This window comes from Panthera tigris, chromosome B1, assembly GCF_018350195.1.
Source record: "Panthera tigris isolate Pti1 chromosome B1, P.tigris_Pti1_mat1.1, whole genome shotgun sequence".
Lineage (NCBI taxonomy): Eukaryota > Metazoa > Chordata > Mammalia > Carnivora > Felidae > Panthera > Panthera tigris.
Window position 1 is genome coordinate 121,394,577 of NC_056663.1, and position 18,136 is coordinate 121,412,712.

At 40.0% G+C, this 18,136-nt stretch overlaps 1 protein-coding gene across 2 annotated transcripts in view; it reads left to right on the plus strand.

Annotated features, from left to right (window-relative positions):
• Window positions 1-11,795: 11,795 nt before the first annotated feature.
• Window positions 11,796-18,136, plus strand: part of CB1H4orf54 (chromosome B1 C4orf54 homolog) — a 45,751-nt gene continuing 39,410 nt past the window's right edge. The window contains exons 1-2 of one of the 2 annotated variants that reach the window (XM_042984136.1): window positions 11,796-12,055; window positions 12,755-12,929. The gene's annotated coding sequence lies outside the window, so the exon portion shown is untranslated. The remainder of the gene's footprint in view (window positions 12,056-12,754; window positions 12,930-18,136) is intronic. The other variant, XM_015537035.2, reaches the window with a different exon arrangement.

An 18,136-nucleotide genomic window follows, 5' to 3' on the forward strand; every position in this document is an offset into this window, starting at 1 on the left:
TGAAGGACATTTCTGATGTGGTGATGTCCTAGATGGGCACACATGATGCTGTAGGACTCTTAGGAAGGGTAGGACTGGATCTATCCATCTGGAGAAGATTCTTAAAGGCTGTTAGAGGGATTTGAGTTGAGTTCCGTGTAGAGTAGGACTTTATCAAGTAGAAGGATATGGTTGAAAATTCTATCCTCTTGCATTTGATTTATATCAAAATAATTACAGTGGCACAAGGCAAGAAAAAAATTAAGCAAGCATGAGAGAAGTCATCATTTAAGAGGGTAGAAGCTTGAAATTGAATTAAAACCATGCCTTTGCAGAAAGTTATGAAACCTGTTTAAGTTATAGTCAGTAAGCACTTCAGAGCCACAGTCCTTGGAAACGGGAAAAAGTCTAGTAGAGATTTTGTAGACTGAGCAAACTTTGCAAAGACTAAAGAAATAATGTCTCTTTTCTTCTGACCATCCTTTTCATTTGATAGAAAGCAAAGGTGAGAGTTCAGAGTCACCAGCAAGCTTCTCGTAATTTTAAAATTGTTGGTTGGAAGGTGCCATTTGGCTCCTTGGAGAACAACGCATCCTCCAAACTAAGGATTCTCAGATCATAGTACCATCTAAATGGTTTCAAAATATTCAAAAAGATACTTTAAAATTAAATCAAAGTTGTAGCTATTTTTCACAGTGATGCAAAAATACATACAGATGTTTATAGAATCCAAATTTGCAAAGATGGAGAAGAGGTAAAAAGCATTGCGACAAAATTCTTGAAATTCAGTCCCTGTTCAGAGGAAACAGCCACTTCTCTGACGGTCTGAGAAGCAGTTCGTGCCCCCTCCAACCTTCGCTCTGTCCTTTTCCCCTGCTGACATCAGGGGGGCAGAAGACAATTGAGTTCAGAAGTCACGTGGAGGTTGATGATACAGGAAACCCAAATATCCAAATTTCAGTCAATCAAAGCATGTGGGCTAGTTGCAGATGACTGACCAAACAAGGGCTTCAAATGATGACATCGATGAGAGACTTTGGCACTCTGTACCCTAGATATTTTCTTCCTTGTTAGATACTCCATGCTGCTGGTTTTTTTTTTTTTAAACCTCTATTAGCTTGGATATCTCAGGTATTGTGTGTGTGTGTGTGTGTGTGTGTGTGTGTGTTTCCTTCAAAGCTCTTTTGCATGTTCCACATGAAAGGATCGGAAATTATCGTGTTGTTTTCTTGAGAGGATATGCTTACTATTTTTACAGCATATTTGCTGTGGTGTTACTTTGTGGTCCCCACTCAGCATGGCAAGATTGCCTATTTCATTTCATTTCATTATTTCTTTCTCCCTTGCACTGTTCCTGTCTTCTTGGAGAAAATTTATGCCCAAACCATGCTGATAGTTGGTTCTCCAGTGAGAGTAGCTCACAGTCTCCTCTGGGATGTAGGAAATGAGACAACTTTAGTTTCTCTCAAAGCCAGTCAGACATTTGCAGATAACCCATGCCTATTATCAAACAGATTAAGAGCAAAAAGGAACTGAAAGCATAATGGCTTGAAGTTGCAGCCTTGACCTTTTAACTGCAGTCACTGAAATATCCTGCCCTCCCTTAATTGGGTACTTTATCAAAAGCTAAGCTGTCGCGATGCTAGATTCAAGACAACAGCCTCCCCTGGCCCCTGCAGCAGGTTCCTGGGTGAGGGTCCCCACTGTGTGGTCATTAGTGCGCTAGGGCTCAGAAGCACCTGAAGATTCACAACTGTACCCAGACCAGGGTACTTAAATCACAGGAATCTGCCCATGATCCTGGAGGCTAGAAGGCTGGGATCAAGGTGTGGGCTGGGCTGGTGTCTTCTGAGGACTCTTTTCTTGGCTTGTAGATGGCCACCTTCCTCCTGTGTCTTCACCTCATCTTTCATCTGTACTTGCATGTGTCCTGATCTCTACTCACAAGGACACCGGTCATACTGAATGAGGCCCCATCCTATGCCCTCATTTTGACTTAATCGCCCCTTCAAAGACCCTATTTTCAAATACAGTCTTATTCTGAGGTATGGAGTATCAGGACTTCAGCATATGAATTGGTGGGGGTGGGGGGTGAGGGAAAGGCATTGGTGGAGTTTGCAGGGCACAACTCAGCCCATGACAGGAGGTCTTAGCAAGAAAAATATATTTGCTAAATGTATAAATTTATTGAGGTATTTTACATGCCAGGCAATGGGATAACTGTTTTACATACATTATTTCATATACTTCTTTCATATACAATGATCCCCAAAGCTAGATTACTGGAATTGCTATTTACAAATGAGAAAACTTTGGGTTCCAAATAAAGCGACGTTCCCACAGCTATAGAGAATGAGTTGTTAAAACCAAGTCCATACACTGTCTCCAGAAAGTGCACACATTACCATTATGCTTTTCTGCAATTTATGCAAGGTCACAGAGCTGGCTGGCAGCAAAGACAGGCCGCCTGATTCCCAATGCAGCGCTCTATTGCACTCATAGGCAAATGACAGGAAACAAATGTATTTTCACTACTCCGCTTATTAAAACTGAGGATGTCATTTTGCCTTGTGTTAGTTAGGCTGTTTTATATTTCAAGGGATAGAGAACACTGAACAGGATAAGATGTTAAAAGCCATTGATGCTTTGCTTGTTCACTCAGTTAATTAGGGCTATTAAAAGGATATTAATAGGTAGGGCAACCGACCATCCCGATTTGCCCTAGAAATGAGGGCCTTCCCAGGATATGAGAGTTTTGTGTTAAACCTCAGAAAATCCTAGTTTTAAAAACAAACAGAAGCAATTTTTTTTAATTTTTTAAATATTTTTTATGTTTTATTTATTATTTTTGAGAAACAGAGTGCGAGCAGGAGAGGAGCAGAGAGAAAGAGAAACAGAATCTGAAGCAGGGTCTAGGCTCTGAGCTGTCAGCACAGAGCCTGACGTGGGGCTTAAATTCATGAACTGTGAGATCATGACCTGAGCTGGAGTTGGACACCTAACTGACTGAGCCACCCAAGCACCCCAAAAACAGAAACAGTTGTTAAAGCAGAAAATATAGGAAACAATCTCAACAAGTGCAGAGTCAGGCCCTATGGAGAACTGGATTCCCAGCTCAGAAACAACAGCCAGACTCTGTAGAGACTGAACATACCAATGGGCAATGGCTAGACCATATATATAAGCAGACCTTTGACCCGCAATCTGCAGCAACCTGCCCAGGAAGCCAGCCCCTTGTCTGCAATGAGCAACCTGCCATGTCCCACTTGCAGGACGCCAGGTCGCTATTTCTAGTGGCAACCCAGGAAGCTAAACGATAACTTCTGAAACAATCAGCCCCAAATGTCCAGGACTTGATTAATAACTGATGGTTGCCCTAAATGCTGCCCCTGCTTCCAACTTGGGACCAATCAGAGAAAGCCAAATATGCCCCCCTAACCAATCACTCAGGATGTCCTGCTTCCAGTTAGCCCACCTACAGTTTCCCCTTGCCAACAGCCTTAGTTAGGGCACACCAGATGTCTTCTCCTTCTTCTACTATAAAGTTTCCCCAATTCTCTGCCTACCTTTGAGTCTCTGTCAAAATGCAAGCGACAGTGGCAGGCTCCCTTGCTATAACAGTATCAGAATAGATAGTCTTTCTTGCTCTCATTTTTTAAAAAATTTTTTTTAAATGTTTACTTATTTTTGAGAGAGAGAGAGAGAGAGAGAGAGAGAGAATGAGTGGAAGAGGAGCAGAGCAAGAGGGAGACACAGAATCCAAAGCAGGTCCAGGCTCTGAGCTGTCAGCACAGTGCCCAATGTGGGGCTTGAACCCACAAACCGTGAGATCATGACCTGAGCCAAAGTCGGACACTTAACAGACTGAGCCACCCAGGTGCCCCTTTCTTGCTCTCATTTGATTAGCTTTTATCTTCACATTCCATTGACAGGACATACCATTCACTCTCTACTCCAGTGTTCCACCATTTTGGTGACTCAGCACTTTGCCTCCACTGCTTTCAGTTCCTGCTACCAGTGAAAACCGCCTCTGTACCCTTGCAGTCACAGGCTTCCATTTACTGCCTTATTTCTGTGCCCGTCAGGTCTTCTTATGTTCCACCAGCTATGTCTGTCTTTGAGTTAAACTCCCTGGAGAGAGACAGCATCTGACTGCAGTATGCATTGGGTGCCCAGGAAACATCCTTACTATGCACTGTTATGTATACAACCAACTCATAAGCTGCTGGCCAGATGATAAATGACTGCCTTTGGCTCAAAGACCTGCCCTTAGCCAATTAGCTGTGCTCGTGGTAACACCATCGCCTGGTACAAAGCATGATAACTGCTGTATAAAAGATCATTCATTCATTCCAAAAGAGTCTGATTATGGCTTCAGGCAGAGTGTACATGAACAAAACTGGCTGAGGGTTATGTCTGAGAATGACATTTGGTCCTTACTGAGCCGATATACTTGAATGTGTGAAGCACGCATGGCAAACCACCCTACATATTCTTCTTTACTTTTCTTCTTCCCAAGAGCTCTTTCCCCCTTTTATAACTGGAGGAAAGAGAAGCTTTGAGTATGTGCTCGATTTGATTTGGCAGCTTTTTATTCCTGCCGTGTTGTTACTACTGGGCTTTACTGAACAGAAAGTCTTGTAAATTTAGATTCCAAGTGAATGATATGGTATTCTCCCACCTTCGTGAGTGGTCCATTGCATGTGAAGCATTTCAGTGAATGATTTATAAATTGTTATTCGCCACTAGTTCTATAAAACCACTTTCTTCTCAAGAGAATTTGAAACAAGGAATGGCCACTTTTGAGTCCATTTTTTTCATGAAGTTCTTCAAAGGTTTTTAGTTAATTTTGAATTACTTATACTCATGTATTTATCATTCATTTTTCATATTTACTGAGCCCTATCTACTTTTTAGGCATTGCAGGATTATGTATCTTGTATAGATAGTCTGATTTCCAAAGCAAAATTGTTATGTCTAAACCCCCAAATTACTTTTCGGTAGATATACTGATAGATAAAATGCTCAGAGAGACTTAATTTCAATAACAAAGATCGCTAGACTCAAAGAGAAAATCACTAGGCTGGAAAGCAGTCCCTTTAAGATCTGATCTCCGTAGTCTATGGAGGTAAGAACCACTAGTTTGTAGCATTTGGACTCATCCAGATTACTAAAAAAAGTTCTAGAAGCAAGAAAAGCCACTAGGTTTTGTCTAAATCTCACAGAATATCCCTTACAAGCCAAATTCGGGCTGTATACACTAAACACATCATTGATCATTTTTTCAGATTGCTGTTCTAGTGGGAAATAGAACGTTCCAGCCAGTAGTGTTTCTCACAGTGAGATAACTGACAGTCTCGTTACAAATTCATATTTCTTGGATGCGATTTGCTTATTCCAAGTTCTACTTGAACTTGAAGGAAAGCAATTTTATCAGCCTAGAGACCCTCTGTGACCAGGCATAAGACGATCCAGTGTGGGGTAGACATCCCCTTCATGTCTTTCTGTGGTGCTGAATATACATGCTAGGGCATATAGTAAATACAACCAACAGTCATCAGCAACTCATTTCTGAAAGCGACTGGCATTGTGAGTTTATTCAAGACTGACCCAGATAAAGCAGGTCTAGGAACAGACTGGGCTGAGGCAGTCTGCTACGAAAATCAAGTTGGATCAAACACTCAGCCAGAAGCATGGGGCAAGTAAAGAACATGTGTGTGTTGGAAAGGTGTTGTGTAGGGGTAGAAAATAAGAAAGGGGGTAGGGAATGACTGGAAGTTGGGGAAAAGGGAGTTTCATTCTCAAAAGTCAAAATCCAGAGATTGAGCTCAGAAAACTAGCCCTGGAGAAATGATTTCTTCAGGATCAAGGGCTGAGAAGAGGCCCTAGCAGGTCTGGGCAGTTAAGAAGGGCTTGCTGTTCCCATTCTGTACAAGACATGTAGTGTTTCAAGATTTCTGTGATAAATTGTATTCACACTGGGCATCTTCACTGAGCCTTGCTGTGGGGTTAAGAAGGAAAGCATTGTGGACTGCTGCTGTGTTCACAAAGCAGTCACTTAAATAAATTTCCTGTATTGTTGTTAAGTGATGGTAAAAGTATCCACTGATAACCTCTGAGAGCTTTAACTGCCTTCCGGCTGCTGAAGGACCATATCAAGCATAGTAACACATCTACAAGAGAAAGTTCCCGATTGGATGAGGTTAAAAATTCTCAAGCTGCCCTAATGCTTTCCCTCCTGTATTTCACCTTTCATTTTGCTGTACCACTGTCTTTTTCTAGCATCCTGAGCTAGGATGGCCCTTGACATCCACACACAGCATCTTTATCCCCATGTTGCACCCTTCACTCCATCCTCACTGTCACCAAGTTAGGAAAATGACTTCATCTCTTAGTTCGCCTGAGGCAGGGTTAGTCTTTGACTCTATCATAGAATTGGCGCACACAGAAAGCATAGATTTCTTCACCTAATTTTTCTAAACCTAATCACATATATCTTAACTAGATACCCTACCCTAGATACCCTTCCTTGTTATTGATCCCACTCTGTGTATGCTAGACTAAATTAAAAAGACTTGGATTAGCACAGTTAAAAATATGGTAACAGCCTCACCAAAAGTAGATTCAAAATGTCATCTCCAAGGCTGGGTCCTGGGCTGTCTGGTCACTGTGTTCTTAGTGCTGTCCTTATCACTGGTCCCTGGGGAGGAAGACATTTCTCAGTGTGTCTGTGTATCCTCAGGTTTTCCATCTTAGGCCATCAGTATTTTATCAGCCCCTTTCAGGAAGGGCTCTATGACATTGGGGACCTAGATATCCAGCCTTAAGCCATCACCCATTTATCTCCAACTTTTATGAAGTTTTCGATACATATTCACTACCTAGTGAGATGCTAAGGTTCATTTGAACCTCAACATAAGCTTAGTTAGCATTGGATCTTAATCTCATTATTTATCTGCCTTTGATGACACACGCCACCTATCCCCGTTTCAATCCTCTACCAGTTACTTTTAACCATGAGAAACAGAATCTCTGTCTTTTCTTTTGAAAAGTATCCACTCTCATCTGGGTCTCCCACTAAGTTCTTAGCTCATCTTTGGAACAGAGAAGCTTTTAATGAGTAATAAAACTCATATAGACAGTTCCACTCATGGCTCCAGGTTCTGCTGGGTGACTCATCTCTGAGGAAACTCTGAGGTGTCACTTTCTGGAATCCTATGCCCGTTTTACAACAGCAAAACTATTTTACACTGACTATAAATGCAGCAGATATGGTTTCCACTAAGGGAAAAGAAGACTTAGTAACTGACAAACCTAAAGTATCAATTACCCCTAAGATTAATATTGGGAAAAGCCCACAGTCTCTATTTTAAAAGTGGCTTTCTTGCCCACAAAACACATGAATCTGGCCTCCATAGGGTGTTTTAAAAATTATCGATTACCTGTTGGAGCGCCTGGGTGGCTCAGTCACTTGAGCGTCTGACTCTTGGTTTCAGCTCAGGTCATGATCTCACATTTTGTGGGATCGAGCTGACAACACAGAGCATGCTTGGGACTCTCTCTCTCCCTGTCTGTGGCCCTGAATAATTCTATTTATTGATAATTGATTAATAATCCTATTTATTCAGACTATATAGTATATAATTAAATATACAGTATATATAATTAGAATATACCTATAATTCTATCTATATATGCTAAGATGTATATATCCTTGAATTCATGCTGTATTTTCTTCATTGCATCCTGTTACTGGTACACGATTAATACTTAAATCACTTCTAAGATATATAAGAGATTTCCTAGAGAAGCATTTCTCAAACTTTTTGGTTTCAGGATCCCTTGTATCTTCAAAATTATTGAGGACCTCAAAGAGCTTTTGATTTTGTGGGTTCTATTTATTGATATTTTTATGTAGTATGAAAAACTGAGAAATTTTGAAATATTTCATTAATTTATTTATAACAATAATAAACACATAAATAAGTTATTTAATGAAAAAATAATTGTTTTCCAAACAAAAAAAAGTGGCATTGTTTTTTACTTTTGGAAAAATTTTTAAATGCCTGGCTTACTAGGAGATAGTTAGATTTTCATATCTGCTTCTTCAAACAATTGCTTTATGTTGTTTTGTTTCAAGTACACGAACAAAGTCTGGTCTGACAAAAATAGTAGCTGGAAAGGAAAAGGTACTTTAATAGCATTTTCATATAATTGTGATATTATATTATATCTTGATATAGTTGCAGTCTTCTAAAGATTAGCTGCAATGTGGAAACTGAAATTCTATCAACGAAGTCTTCTTATTCTGTTACATTACAATAGAATTTTCTATCTTGGATTTTTAAGTGGATCTTTTACCCATTCATAATTTTATAACATGGTGCATTGGTCATTGGGAAAAGATTGGTTCACAGACATTTGCAGATCTTCCAAATATTGGCACTTTCTTGTTATACAGTGTTAAATAAATACTTGGTTATTGCATCACCTATCTAATAAAAAAGTCTTTAAGTATTTGGAAACTGCCTCTTTGTACATACAAACTTTCTAAGATTCCAAATTTTGCTTAAAAGCTTGAAATTGAATTTTATCATTGGCCATAAATAATGCTTGGTGCACAGTAGTTCAAAGGTTATATTCAGTAAAAAGAAATACAAAAGGACGTTAAACTTCAAAAAAAAATACAATCTTCTGTCTTTTAACACATCTTAAATTTATGTCCTGGTTGATTTTAATGCAGGTATCATCTACAATATCTTCTATCCAAGCAGTACCTGATCTAGTTGAGCCCATAAACTCTGATGCAACTTCTCTGGAGAATACCCATCCCAGCCCTTGCTAGGGTGAACAGCAGTACTCACCAAGTTCTGAAGGAACGTGGGAGCTACCTGGGAGGTGACAGGCTCCTTATCCATAACTTTTCCTATTTCTTTTCTCATTTCTGTTTCACCTTCCAAAGTAACTGGTTGAATACAATTCCTGAGACTATCCATGGTTCTGCTAAATGAAATGGTTTGCTTCTTTCCAGAATCTCCCTGTGTGTCTTAGACACTTAACATTTCAGCTTTCTCTACTCTGCCTAAGCCAGTTACCACCCATCCACCATCTTTTTAGCTGTCAAGAATTTGTTGACTTTCTTCATCTCCTGTCATCTATTCTCTTTTCTTTTATTGTGGTTTTAGAACATATTTATCCTTTCATTGTTGTTTTAATGAATTTGGAAGGGAAGGTGTAGAGATACATATTTGTGCTTAATCATCATAGTTTACCAGAAGTCAAGACTACTGCATGAGAATAGAATTTTCAAATTTGTCTTTCTCTTCACTTGGAACAACAACATCTAAGCCTAGAGGATTCATATCTTAGACTTGTAAGTAGGATAGCCCATCTTCTTTTGATAGTGAAGTTGTGAGACTTCCACAAGCAGGAAGAAAGTAAGGAGTATAAACAGTCATTCTTATGTGTGCTAATTTCCCCTATGGATTAATGCTCATTTTAGGATGTGAATTGTCAATTCAAATACTTTGCCCATTTTTTAATTGCGTTGCTTTTTTTCTTTTTAGTATATATAGTCTGGATATAAGTCTTTGTCAGATGTATATATGAGTATTTTCTCCTAGTCTATGGTTTGTTTATTTTCTTAACAGTGTCTTCAAATGAGTAGAAGTTTTCAATTTGATAAAATTCAACTTCATCTGTTTTTCTTATATAATTAATGCTTTTTGGATTATCTCTAATAAATCTCTGCCTTCCAAATTTCGAAACATCTCTTACATTTCCTTCTAGAAGCTTTATGGTTCTAGATTTTACATTTAAGTTTATGACCCATCTTGAATTAATTTTTATGTAAAGCTTGAGGTACAGGTTGAGGTTCATTTTTTCCCCATATATTTATTATAGTTTTTCTAGTTCCGTTTGTTTAAAGGACTTTTCTTTCCTACTGAATTATCTTGAAACCTTTGTAGAAAAGTTCTGTATGTATGAGTCTATTTCCCAACTTTCTAATCTGCTCCATCAATTTATTTGTCTATACTTCTGATAATTCCACATTATCCTGATTAGTGTAGCTTTAAAATAGGTCTTAAAATCACCTTAAAAATTCACGGGTCCTCCAAATGTTTGTGGAATCATGTTGGATTCATAGTAGGGTCAATTTCTACAAAAAAAGTCTTAATGTTTTAACTGTGATTATATTTAATGTGTAGATTAATTTAGGGAGAATTGCTATCTTAATAATATTGTGTCAGTTGATCCACGAAAATTCTAAATCTCTCCATTTATTTAGATTTTTTTATCTCTTTCAGCAATGTTTATAGTTTTCAGTGTAGAGGTCTTGCATGTCTTCTTAAAAAATGTTTATTTATTTATTTATTTATTTATTTATTTATTTTTGAGAGAGAGAGAGCAGGGGATGGGCAGAGAGAGGGGAAGAGAGACAGAGAGAAAGAGAGAGAGAAAAAAAAAATCCCCAGCACAGAGCTCCATCCCACAAACCATGTGATCATGACCTGAGCCGAAATCCAGAGTCAGATGCTTAACCGACTATGCCAGCCACACATCCCTTGTGCATCTTTTATTACATTTATTCTGAAATATTTTATGTATTTGTCGCTACATTTAAAAATACTTTCTAAGTGTTTTCTGCAAGTACATACAAATAAAATTAACTTTTTGGTATATTGACCTTGTATGCTATGACCTTTATAAATTCCTTACTAGTCCTCATAGTGTTTTATAGATTCTTTAGGAATTTCTACATTAATAATCACATTGAGAATAAGATGGCTTTACTTTTTTCTTTTCCGTTTTTGTTATTTAGTTTCTGTGTCTTCTTGGAGGGTTTCCTTCCCTTGGCACCACTGACAATTTGAGCCTGCCCTGTGCATTATAGAATGTTTAGCAGCATCTCTGGCCTTATCCACCAGATGCCAGTGGCACCTTCTCCCCACCCCCACCTCCCACCTCCCACCCCTCTGCCCTTTTGAATAACTTCCAGGCAGGGGGAGTAGTGAAGTCTTCAGGGGACAGAAGATGTGGGGCAGCTGGAAATGGAGGGCAGAAAGAAACAGCAGAAGCTTGGGAGACTGAAGAAGAGAGACACAGACGCAAATAGACAAGAGGAGAGTTCCAGAAACAACATTTGGTCAGTATGATGGGAGAAGAAGTGTTCAAGAACAGGGATTGCTGTCACAGGAGGAATGATGTCTCAGTTTCTGCAAGTCCAGAAATGCCAAAATTAAGAAGTTTAGATTTTCTTCTTTAGGTCAATGGCTTTTTTATCCTTTTATCCCTCTCTCCCTACTTCAATCCCTTCCTTTCTTTCTGTTATTTTTTTCAAATGTCAGCAGAGCCCTCAAGAAATCAAATTAAATCTTACACGGATGACTGGTATTGAAAATAGATGAAATCAGAGAATCATCAAAATATACGCTGCAGGGAGGAACCCTGGAACCTGCCACATGATCTTGCCATTGAGATGGCTCCTGGGGCTCCTCTGTGGCACCCCCAGTGTTCTTTGAAATACAGAGACAAACAGCGACTTTAGGAAATGAGGAGTCATTAATGGATTTTGAACTGAGAAGGCAAGCCTTTTCCTAGCTGTGAGCCTTAAGAAAGTTATTTAGCCTCTCTGGGGCTCATTTTCTTTTTTGTAACATGTAGATAATAATACCTTCTAGAGAGGTTATAACAATTAGAAACAAAGTACTTGGCAGAGTGCCTAGCGTGTAGGTGTTCAAATAAATGTAATTGCAAAGTTAATGATCATGACGATAATAATGGAAACAGAGAATGTCACCAGGCACGGAGTTCCAAATTCCCAAAGTCATTATAAGATCTATGTTTGTGATTGGATTCTTGGCTGACCCCAAAACCAAATTCAGAAGACTCTTAACACTCTGGAGCCACTGTAAGGACCTGCTGCTTGTGTGTATATGCTTCTGGCTGGCTCTGGGTATCTAGGGAACGTGGTTCTACCTGAGACTCTTTTGAGTCGGGAGATACACTGAGCTTGAGACTGACTCTGCAGTGGCTCTGGGTCCCCTGGCATGCCTCCACCTAGAAGGCCGCTCTGGTATGTACCTAGTATATCCACGGACAAAGCAAGGAACTACCCCCACTCCACACTGAGCACGGCACAACTCAGCATTCCCTACTCCAGACGGATCCCTGCTCCAACTGTGGAGCTTTGGGAAAGGCAACAAGTTACATTCTTACCCCTTAAGACTGCCCATGTGTCATTTTATGGACAGAATACATTTTTTTTTTTAACGTTTTATTTTTGAGACAGGGAGAGACAGAACATGAACAGGGGAGGGTCAGAGAGAGGGAGACACAGAATCTGAAACAGGCTCCAGGCTCTGAGCTGTCAGCACAGAGCCCGACATGGAGCTCGAACCCACGGACCTCGAGATCATGACCTGAGCCGAAGTCGGCCGCTTAACCGACTGAGCCACCCAGGCGCCCCTGGACAGAATACATTTGAATTCATCTTAGTCATGTGCACGTTATCTGTGGATATTCACCTTTTAGAATTCACTTACCATTTATTTATCACAAATATAACAAATTGATATTGAGTGCCCAGTGTGTGCCAAGCACTGGCTTAGGTACACGTTGAAAATACACTGACAGACGAGCCTGCAGAGTAAACATTATATAAATGCTAGTGATATGTAGATGTCATATATTTATCAAACACAACTATATATGTATATATATACACACATGTTTATATTTATATATAAACTCAAAAGAGATTTAATGGGGAAAGTCAAAGCCGACTTTCTGATGTGTTTGTGTCTTTCCAGGGTGACTTGTAAGGCACTACCAACGCCATCTGCTCCAGAGCAGAAAGACTACTTAATAGCCAAAAGCAGCTGCCAGCTTAGGCTTCAATGTACTCTCTCAGTTCCCTCCAGGATGACCTGATGTGACCACCCTTCTAGGTAAAGAGGATTCTATCTCCATTTGACAATAAATCCTTAACCTGAGGAAAGAGGAGTCATGTCAGCCTGGCTGACTTTAAGTCCCAGGAGGGCGGAGGTTTTACAACTAACTTAGCTCTACCTGGAAAAGGCCATGTGTCAATCATTCAGAGGGGTAAATCTGGTTTGTCTGGTTTGAGGTCTGATTGTTTCAGTACCACGATGTGAGGAAGGATAATATTTCTGAAATATTAACGTGTTTCTTTTCCCTAATATTTTGAGATGCAGTAAAACTGGTGGCTAATCCCTAGGAAGGGGGTGTGGGCAGGTGTGAAGGAAGGGGTGGGCTGGGGAAGAAAGGGGAGTGAAATGCATTGGCATCAAGACCTTTTCTATTCTTTTTTTTTTTTTTTTTTTTTTTATCTTTGAGAGACAGAGTGCAAGTGGAGGAGGGGCAGAGGGAGACACAGAATCTGGGAAGCAGGCTCCAAGCTCTGAGCTATCAGCATGGAGCCCCATGTGGAGCTCGAACCCATGAACTCTAAGCTCATGACCTGAGCCAAAGTCAGACGCTTAACCAACTGAGCCACCCAGGCACCCCAAGACTTTTTCTGTTCTTAAATTTGAAATAAAAATTAGTTTTGCTATAGAAAAAACAAATTAAATCCCCTGCATAACCTGACATCGTGGGGTAAGAGCTCAAATAGCCTCAGAGACTTTTTGGGGGTTTAGCCAGCAATTAAAGTATCTCAGTGCTAATTGATATACAGTAGGCAACTTTGGCAAATTGCTTAATAATGGTAACAAGATCATTGTAAGAAATCTAGGAAATGCCAAAGTGCTTAAATAAAGTGAAAAAACCGTTTGTAACATTTGTACCCTTTTCCTTTCAGTATATTCTTTCTGCTTTTTAGAAAACTTAATTGAAATTATACTGTATATAAAATTTATCTTACTGTCTTATCTGAGAACGTTGCTTAAAGAACATTTTCTGTCATTAAAAATATTTACGTATTCTTTTAAATTAATTATGTTATATTGCAAAATTAACCCATGTTCATTGCAGAAAATTTAGAAAAAAGAGGAAATAAATAGTCCTAACTCAAGAAAATCACTATTAACTTAGTTATTAATATAGTTATCATATTAATATAGAGCCATAGGCAAGAGTTTTACCTATAAAAGCCTCATTTTCTTTATCTTTAAAATAGAGATAACAGTATCTTCCTTATAGGGCTGTTATAAGAAGTTCCATATAAATGTAAAATGTTTCTCACAGTGCCTGACATATCATCAGCACATATTTATAATTTTATACTAATTAAAAAAAATTTTTAATGTTTATTTATTTTTGAGAGACAGAGAGAGTGCAAGCAGGGGAGGGGCAGAGAGAGGGAGACACAGAATCCAAAGCAGGCTCCAGGCTCTGAGCTGTCAGCACAGGGTCCGACATGGGGCTTGAACCCACAAACTGTGAGATCATGACCCGAGCCAAAGTTGGACACTTAACCGACTGAGCCACTCGGGTGCCTCTATGCTAATTTTAAACAAAATATTATCAACCTTTATAAATTGTTCTACAACCTGCTTTGTGTTTTAACTGAATAATATATATCAGGATCATTTTTACATGTTAACAAACATAAACCTGCAATATAATTTGAATAACTACATGGTGTTTTTTCCCATGACTATGTATGAGACATTAGGTTGCAAACATGATTTAAAAAAATTTTTTTTAACGTTTATTCATTTTTTGAGAGACAGAGAGAGACAGAGCATGAGCAGGGGAGGGGCAGAGAGAGAGGGAGACACAGAATCCAAAGCAGGCTCCAGACTCTGAGCTGTCAGCACAGAGCCCGACACGGGGCTTGAACTCACCGACTGTGAGATCATGACCTGAGCCGAAGTCCGATGCCCGATCGACTGAGCCACCCAGGCGCCCCCAAACATCATTTTTAATGTTTGCATAATATGCCATCATGTGTATGTGCTATATTGTATTTACACTATGTTGTGTGTTATGATCCAGCTACCTGGGGACAGTGAAACCATGTTAACGGTAATCAAATATATTTTTCTGACTCTTCCAACTTTTTTTGCTGGGCTTTAGGCCCTCTTCAAAGATGACTCGTGTCATTTCTAGGAGTCCCCAAGGGATTCATCTATTCATTCAATTAACAAACATTGAGCACACACCATGTTCCAGACATTGTGCCAAGGATGCGATAGTGAGAAGAAAGACACAGCTGCTGTTCTCTTGGTGTCTTCAGTCTAAAATGGAAGACACCAGACCTTAATCAAACAATCACTTAGGGAATCAAATGCAAGCTACGTTCAGTGCTAAGAAGAACAAGTAGATTGCTATGGTAACAATGGCAGATGGATTTGACCTTGGCTGGGGCTCAGGGAAGGTCTCCGAGGCAGTTCCTGATTGAGATAAGATCAGGAGGGTGGAGGAGTTCATGAGGTCTGGGTGAAGGGGTTCTGAAGAAAGTGAGGGTCATGTCCAGCAAAAGGAACAGCAAGGGCAAGAGCTCTGTGGAAGGAGGACACCCAGAGTGCTTGGAGAAACGTCTGGGGCTTGAGTGAACCCATGCTGGAAACAACACGTGCCATCTGTGGAGGCAGCATACCAGGCATGTCTTTTAAAACGTGTTTTGTTTTTTGTTTTTTACTTTCCAGGTACAGAGGGGCCAACTGATGAGGGGGCAATTGCCATTGAAAAGATAATTTATTATACCCACAGGTCCCAAGAGGAAGGGGCACATGAGGAAGCACCACGGTCAGTCAGAAGGCTGAGGGAATGTGGGAGACACATGGGCAAGAGCCTTTGTTGTGGTTTCTGTGGGAAGGAATGGGCAAGGCAGCGTATGCACTTTAGGATTGGCAAATCTGAATAATTTCAGCGGTCTCTGAGGCAAAGGGGCTGTCCCTAATTATCTGGTACCTGGTTCTGGGGGGTCACTGAGGCCAGGAAATAGTGGCCCTGAGTGTGAGAGCCCATAGAGGAGGTGGGTGGTAGTGTGGGCTCTGGATGGGTTGGTTTGCATATGAGAGTCACACCCACCCGCAGATTGTTTGCTATCTCTAGAAATTGTCTAGCCCTGGGAAAGGATTCCTTCCAGATTCAGCAAGCCCCAAGATGTCAAAGGATCAAAAGTATAGAGTAAGAGACACGATTAATACAGTATATTGGAGGAACATCAGGGAGGAGAACAGTCAAAATAGAGTTAGCAAGAGGGACAGATGACGAGGAAGGATGATATTTCTCGATGTTTCTGAGAGACTTGAATGAAAACAGATCCTTGCAGTTTTTGTAGTCCTTTTCCCCTTTGGGCACAAGCGTACAGCTCATCGGAGGGCTAACCTGGATGACAGAAACATCTGCACTCAGAAGTGTCCCAGCAAGTGAGGTGTTCATCTTGGGTTAAGCCTGGGTGCTGGGTCTCTTCCTTGGGAATACATTTTTTCTTACGTTCGTTGGTCAAATAGGCCCTAGAGCAGTGATTCTCAACCAGGAGCTATTCTGTGGGATATAGGACATTTGGCAATGTCTGGAGACATTTCTGGTTGTCACAACTTGGTGGAGAGTGCCAATGGCATTTAGTGCGCTGAGGTCAGGGGTGGTGCCAAACACCTTAAAATGCATGGGACTGCCCCCCCCCATAACAGAGCATTATCTCCCTCAAAATGTCAGTAGTGCAAGACTGCCCTCAGTGTCTGTATCCTGGAAGTGACCAGGACCAGAGTTTAAGCTATGGCCCTTCACAACAGAATTTTTTCATTAATAATCACCCTGCAGTGAACATATTGTATTCATCATTTTTATAACTTTTTTTCAGTCTCAAGATGTATCTTCCCTGTTTCTTCCCTCTATGTCTGTTTCTGGAAAAGAAGTTCTGGGGAGCATATGTGGAAAAAAAATGACTTAATCTACTCTCTCATAGGACAGTGACAAAGACCTTTCGGTCACAGTCTCCTATTTGTCTACCTTTTGAGTGTCCCTATTGCTTAATGAGTTCAAGTCAACAAGTCTTTAATGACTGTCTGCCATATACTTAGCATGTGTCATTTTCCGGAAATCTAGCACAGTGCCTGATGCAATGCACATAAGGACTTGGCCCATGAGAGCATACATTATCTTATTTACTTCTCCCAATAACCATATTATGGAGGGATTAATATACCTCAGCTTATATATGAGTAAATAAAGGCTTGGAGAGTCGAATCATGCCTAGATGACATGGCTAGTATATAGTAGACTCTGGATTTGAACCCAAGCGCATGGTCTGACCCCCAAAGCCAGTGCCCCTCTTGTGGAACTCTGTGACTCCTTCCTGTTGATGAAAACTGGGGACCACAATTCTTTATCCCATTAAGAACTGTGCTGTGGTTGGCTCTTTTAATTTAGAAGATTCTGATAAGCTCATTCAGCTTCCTGTAAAAAAAGTAAGTACAGTCCTGGATGAAAGGAAAAATATTAACCAAGGGAATAAACAGGCCTCATAATGGCTTGACTCCCACTCTACCAGAAAGTCTGACTTTGAAAAACTCTGATTCCAACATAATTAGTACCTTAGTTGAGATCCTATTAAGTAACAGAGATCGGTAATGGATAATGGCAAAGTTAGGGGACATTTCCCAACATTATGCAAGTTTTATTCTACAGATTGCTTCCTGGGAAGTTAAAGAGATTCTCATTGAGCCTGAGGTGAGCCTTGAATTTCACAGAAGATGGAAAGGCTCATCAGAGTAGGCCTATTCCTGCTCTTGATATAAATCACTTGTCCTCGGATGTCAGCCCCTTTCTTACCCCTCAGACTATCTCTTGTTTCTCCCATATTGTCAGCGTTTTGTTTTTTTTTTTTTAATATATCCTTCTGTATGGTTTTAATGGTTTTTTCCTATTATGCCCCTATTCCCTCTATAAAGTAAGACTTGAGTTAGCTAGTTAAATAATCTTTAGTAACTACATGGAACTATACCCTATGGTAGAGTTTTAAAAATAAGATGCATAAAGCAAGTGGCAGAAGAGTATAGAAGATGTGATTTCAACTGTGCTATAAAAAGGAAATATATTTTAATATGTACAAAATATGTCTGGACTAAGACAATGGCTTATCAGAGAGAAGAGGGGCTGAAGAGGTCAGACAGTGGTAGGATGTAGGTGACGTTTGCTTTTTAAAGGTTTTAAGAACTAGTCCACTTCCCAGGTAGAATTCTAT